At 39.5% G+C, this 6,353-nt stretch overlaps 1 long non-coding RNA gene across 1 annotated transcript; it reads right to left on the reverse strand.

Moving 5' to 3' along the window:
* Positions 1-1,270: 1,270 nt before the first annotated feature.
* Positions 1,271-4,242, reverse strand: LOC144641320 (uncharacterized). The gene is made up of 3 exons (XR_013568536.1): positions 3,804-4,242; positions 3,639-3,690; positions 1,271-1,403 (listed from the first exon to the last, which is right to left on the reverse strand). It is a non-coding gene; the product is annotated as an uncharacterized LOC144641320 (long non-coding RNA).
* Between the last annotated feature and the right edge of the window lie 2,111 nt (positions 4,243-6,353).

Consider the following 6,353-nt stretch of genomic DNA (forward strand, 5'->3'; position numbering starts at 1 on the left):
TAACGCACATCATTTTCGATTACATAACTCGTTTGCACACAGTACACAAGGGCGGACTATGTCTATGCCCCCGGGCAAGCCCAGCAGGGGGTCCTAAATTCTGCTGACTGCTTTATAAGGAGTACAGAACCCTTCTTTTCTAGTCGGCCTTTATGAGCACCTTACTTAACTAATGAAAAAGACAGCATTTGTAGTCAACATGACCGCTATTTACAACATCTTGAGGGAAAAGAAAATTGGTTCGAGAAATCGAAAATATGGTATTTGAGTGAGTGAAGCATATCCAAGGGAAATGACTTGGTCCGAGGTATTGAGGGGGCCCGGTGAGGGGGGGGGGGGGTGGATTCGAAAAGACTTGGGTTCGAGAAATCGGGATGGCAATGTATATGGAGGTATTACAAAAAGCGAGACAAAAGCAATGATCGAAAGCGAGTTTAGCGAACTTATTTTGCCCCGACTCCACGGGCGGCCGACTCGTTGACACCATTCAACCGTTCATTCAACACACAAGCGCCAATTAAAAGGCGACGAAAGCTAATTGAAAAGTTAATGAGCCGCAAAATCGCCAAAAATTACTTTGGAGAGTCAGTGAAGCAGAGATCCCTCTGATGCAAATCTTGGCGAAACAGCATTTCATGCACCTGTAATATTTGGCATTCCCGCATAAATTGACCTCTCGTTTTAAGTTTTAATACTTAAATCCGCTATTACGAAAACTGTACAAGCGTGAAGCCCGTTAAACTCCTTGCACGCCACTTAAAACTGCGAAAATTGTGTGGTTGAGTTCAACTTCTAACATCTAGGGGAGAGCGTAAATCTTGATGGGCAGAACAAAACCAGTCAACAACGGATTCAACGATCTTTGATCATTGCGGCATGTCCTTTTATCTTTTCACTGGTCTGAGCGGATTTCAATTCAAACAAAATACAGTGTAATCCATGATTGCTTAACCCAAACGTCGTTTACTGTGGATTTCCTTCTCTCAGTCAGACACGCCAATTTTACCCCCGAATATCTCGACTCCCCCGATTTTCCGAACCAATTTTCGTTTTCCTCGGAGGTTTGAGAAGTCGGGATTTCACTATAGCGGATTTTTACCTAGTGTTATGCAATTTACACCTTACATCTCACGCAGGTTAATGTCGAACGTGCCACTTTTCACTCAGTCTCGGATGATTCAACCTGACCATGCTCCGTTGAAAATCAGAAAAAACACTTTGACCTACTTTTAGTCGCCAAACTAGCAGTGCATAACAAAAGCAAGAAACTTACCGTTGCGCTGTGTTAGTGCTGAAGTCTACCAGCGAAGACGACTCTCTTGTGGCTTGTCAACTTTGATATCACCAGGTATAGCCATAAAGGACTTCTTCCTCTATGAGTGAGAGCCTTAGTTCATGTAACGCTTGAAAATTAAAAAGGGAATTAGAAAAAGTGATGGCGCGTGCCAGCACGTGCTCTTAAAATAAAGCATTGCATGTGACTAAGAACTTACGACTGTTTAAAGCAACTTATACATGTTCGTTTTATATCCGACCAATGCCCATTCCAAGTCGAGCCATTGGGTAAAAGGTAGGGAGAACAGACATCGTTTCTTCTATGAAACGCTGAAACGCAAGGTGAGTGCCTTGTACAAAAAGTAAGGAAATCAATTAACTGATCATGCATTTCGTCCTCAGTCCATCCGGGCGAGGTAAAAATTGCCGCCTTTTGATTGCGTGGGTTTCGATGCGCCCGCGATACATCTCTTCTTGCAAAATCGAGGAGAGCCTGGGAAACGTCCCATAAGGTATCTTTCAGTCGAACAAATTCTTCAAATTTCTCTAACATTTAAGCCACTGAGAATTCTTACACGTTATAGCCAGGCCCTAAAAATCGAGAATCTTGCTAATTCACCAGCGCCTTTCCATTGAGTCACGTGATCTCAAGCAAAACACTAAATACCGGCAACAGTTTCTTTCAACTTGCTGCGCAACACTGTTGAAAAGCGTTGTTGCGCTTTTTACCATCCGTGTTAAACGTTGCAGCAACATGTTGCGCGCAGTTATACTCATGTCTACGCCGAGCAAAAGTTCTCGCAACTTGCAACACGGCTGGTAGTACGCGCAACAACGCTTTTTAACTTGCAATGCAGGAATGCTGCGCAACATAGAAAATGTTGCTCGTCTAACTCGGCCTTTATGGATTTCTGCGTCCAGACAGAGGCTATATTGACAATAAATACCCCACTTTTTGCGACAATACTATCTAGCCTTTGCTCACAAAACCGAGTTTTTACACTCTGAAGGAATTAATTTCAAGGAGTTACAGACAAAGTGGGCGAAAAACATAATTATAGAATTTGTCAGTCCATTCTGTGTTGTGAATTAATCAAAACACATTTGAGGTGACGAAAGTCTTTGGGCGTCTAGTTGTATTATTTTAAAAGCATTGACACATAATTATGTTCCAAAATCTCAGTTTTTTCCTAGCGTCATCGTGCTAAGAAAAACAATCCTTATATTAGTTTTTTCCCCTTTCATCCAGTTGGGCCATCCCAATAAAATGTTTCGTTTCCCATCGCCCGTCCGACCCATTTTTTTCGAAATGTAAAAAAAAGAGAGAAAGAGGCAAGTACTTTAATTTTCAAGCACACGATCTTGTTTTATTAACAACAATATTGGTATGATGTGATGTCCTTGTCTTTAATTAACATTGATAAACATTCCAAAGGCTGTTTCGTGCCAAGGGCATTGTACCAACAATCTCAGCGAGATCTACTGAAACAAAATCTTTCGGTTCTGCATCTTCTGCCTTCTAAAATGAACCCAGACTTAAAGTGTTCCTTTTTTTACCCGACCGATAGGGCTTTCCACAAGTTGCTCGGCAACTTTTTGGCAACTTTTCATGATTCGAGCAACTTTTTCCCCCACGAGCAACTTTTTTCCTCTCGAGCAACTTGTTGCATTTTGATCAATTTCCAGACCGAAGATCTCCGAAGATTATCCGAGTGTTGTTCAAAGGCAATACGAACGTTTCCGAAGATTTACGAAGATTGCCGAAGACTTTCGAGGAACATCTGAAGACATTTCAACTTTCGGTTTTGTAATGTTTTAAAAAACATTACAAAACTCGCAGCAAACATGACGTCATTGATATTTCTCAGTTAGAGAAATCCTTGTATTTAACAAATTTTACCCTTAATATGTTATTTAGATAGTTCTTTTGCTGTAAAATTGCATAAAACTGCTTAGAAATCTTAATCTCAAAGGGAAATTAGCATATATTTAGAGAAATTCTCGTGATTAGAAGCAACCTCGTTCCCAGGGCTTTTTTTCCAAATCACCAAGGGAAAAGCCCTGGGAAGGAGGTTGGATTAGAAGCAACGTTTTGGATTTTTTGGAGCAACTTTCGAGCAACTTTTATTGTCAGAAGCAACTTCTTTGGATTTTTGGAGCAACTTTTGAGCAACTTTTTGAGAAATTACGGGCAACTTTTTAGGAAATCTCGAGCAACTTGTGGAAAGCCCTACCGACCGACCGACTCACCATCACAAGAGACGGGGCGATGGGAAACGAAACATTTTATTAGGATGGCCTTGGTCAATCATAAAAAAAAAAAAAAAAATTAAGAACGCACAAACGGAAAATAATTTACTCACCTCAGTGCCTGCCTAGAATCTTGATTCCGTCTGCCTTCTTGCCTGCAAATGGCTGAAAAGGTCGACATAAGAAATAACAATTTAGTTACGCAAAGAAGAGAGTATTTAAGAGAAAATGTATAACTCGGTGGTTGAAATTATTCAATATTTTGTAAATAAACCTACCATAATCTATACTTCCAAGGACTCTGTATAAATGATGTTGAAACTTTCTCATGCAAGACGCAGACGCGTCCACGGCGTTAACGAAGGTAACCAATCAGAAGGCAACACGTCCTGAAAGCAACCAATCAGAAAGCGCTTGACTGGGCAGGCCGCCAAATGGCGGGAACAAGTGGCGGGAAAAATTTTGGAGTATAAGGTCCAGTTTCTAACCAAAGAACTTTTAAACAGCTTAACAAAAAAAAAGTCAACTTTTAATCAAAGGCTTCAGGGTTCGTATGCAAAAATTCACTTTTTTAGACCCGATGAAATGAGTGAAAGCACGCGTGGGGAACAGAACAACTGGGAACTCGTCCACGGACTGGGATCGGGATATGTTCGGGACGTCTTCGGAAACTCGGACATGGTCGTATAGTCTTCGGAAATCCTCGCACTCTCAGGATAAAAATCTCACGCCTTTGACCCAGAAAAAGTTGGCAGGTATAAAAGCATAAATATGGGGTAAAATAGTTTGATGCCATATCCAGCACAATAATAATAATTTTAACCCTTACAGTCCCTTCCACAATCTCGTTGCTAGATCCTTTATGTAGTATCTGAAAGAAATTTGCCTTCAAGTCAAAGTTGTACATGCGCATTATCCTGCTACAGCCAAGTTCTAATTCCAAATCTCAAGATCCAAATTCTCCATACTGTATCTCATACGTCTTCTATGATTTTCCTTTGGAGAATCTGATTTCGAGTGTCTGAAATGATTAGCTTCCAAATACTTTCAAACTACCCAGCTGAATTTGCTACACATAGGTAGAGAGAAGTGAGAGATTTATAACGACCAGGGTTTAAAGGGCTAAGGGAGCATTCATTATTTATGCCAGGGGGTGGGCCGGCAAGAATAGGGGGTGGGTCATGATAAATCCAGGACACTCAGAGGGGGGTCATCAGGAAATCTGCATACAAAGAGGGGGGCTATCTGTTTTTATGTGTATTTTTGTTTTATTATTTAGCGAGTTTAGCGAGGTAATTAACGGTTAAGCTGGTACCAGATTTTCCTTTGCATTGTTCTCCTCAGCATAGTTCTCGCTCTCTGAGTACTCTGCACTAGCTGTAATGCAGAACAAGTTTTCATTCGCTATCTTCACCAGAATCACTAGATTCATTGTCTGATAAGAAATCTGCGTAGGGACTATGTGTAGAGCGCTTCTTTCTGTTTGTTGAGACACGTGCAATGACCCTTCAGACTTTATCATCTCTCTTGCCTTTCAACAGAAGATTAAAGTGAGTTAGATATACAGCTCTTGGAATTTTAGCTTCTGGAATTCACCAGTGTGACAAGCTCAAGGAGTGTCACAGTTATATTTTTCGAAACGTTTCTGTTGTCTCTGCTGCCATTTTTCAATATGTCCTTTTTGTGAAGATTCTTTGTCCTCTGTAGTAAGATGAAGCATATGATCTTGCAGGATCTTGCACTAGTTCTTTTTCCATGGTGAATTTTTTAGAAAACAATAAATGTATTTTTGTTCTCACTGATTGCAAGTGATTATTAAATAACTATTTTTAATACGAATTAAAGCAGTGAATAGCGTTGTTGGCACCCTCTGACTGGCTACTCAAACTCGGGATATCCTTTGCTATTCACCTGCGAGCAACTTGCACAGGAAAATTGTAATCGTCGACCGGAATAAATGAGTTAAAAATTTTCAATCTTTTAGGATTATGTTATCTCAATATTTAAATACTAAAAAGGCGAGGAAAATATCCCTGACTAGCCAACTCCACTTCGATAAATAGTTGTTAAATAAAGGCTAAATGTGTTTCTGTGTGTGTGTGTTTTTTTTGCAGGCATAGGAAGATAGGCCTTTCTCGATTATGCTAGCATTTTTTTCGGCATTTTTTGGGAAAACGAGCATTTTTTTCGTTTTTTCTTCAAAAAAGAATTGCTAGCATTTTCTGTCACTTTTCATGACTGTGATCCAGATTTTCAGCACTCAGAACTCAGAAGGATAAATAATCCTAAAGTTTCACAATTTTGATTACATAATTTGATTGTTTTCTGTCTGTTTCGACTGTTTGTGCGTTGTGTTACTTGTGTAGTTGTGTTACTTGTGTGTGTTTTTCAGTTTTTTATTTTTATTTCTTTTAAAAAAAAATAAATATTTTATTTTTATTTTTTTTTTATAAACAAACAATTATTAAGTATCACCTGTTGTTGATATGAGCATATAATGTGAAAGTTTGTACGCTTTGTTTGAAATAAAATAAAGGATTTTTTGGAAATCAAGTGGCATTTTTAAGGAAATCAGGCATTTTTTTAGCATTTTTTTGGCTTTATTCGAGAATTTCTAGTAGCATTAAATGCCAGTTTTACTAGCATAATCGAGAAAGGCCTATAGGAAGAGGGGGGGGGGGGGGCTATCTATTTTTTACATTGCTGTAGAGGGGTCGTGACCTTTCTTCTTTTCCTTAGAAGGGGGTCAACAACTTTTGTTTTGCTTAAAGATAGATCTTGCCGGCCCACCCCCTGGCATAAATAATGAATGGTCCCTAAAAATCCAC

This window comes from Oculina patagonica, unplaced genomic scaffold (assembly GCF_052425735.1).
Source record: "Oculina patagonica isolate OP01 unplaced genomic scaffold, crgOcupat unplaced845, whole genome shotgun sequence".
Lineage (NCBI taxonomy): Eukaryota > Metazoa > Cnidaria > Anthozoa > Scleractinia > Oculinidae > Oculina > Oculina patagonica.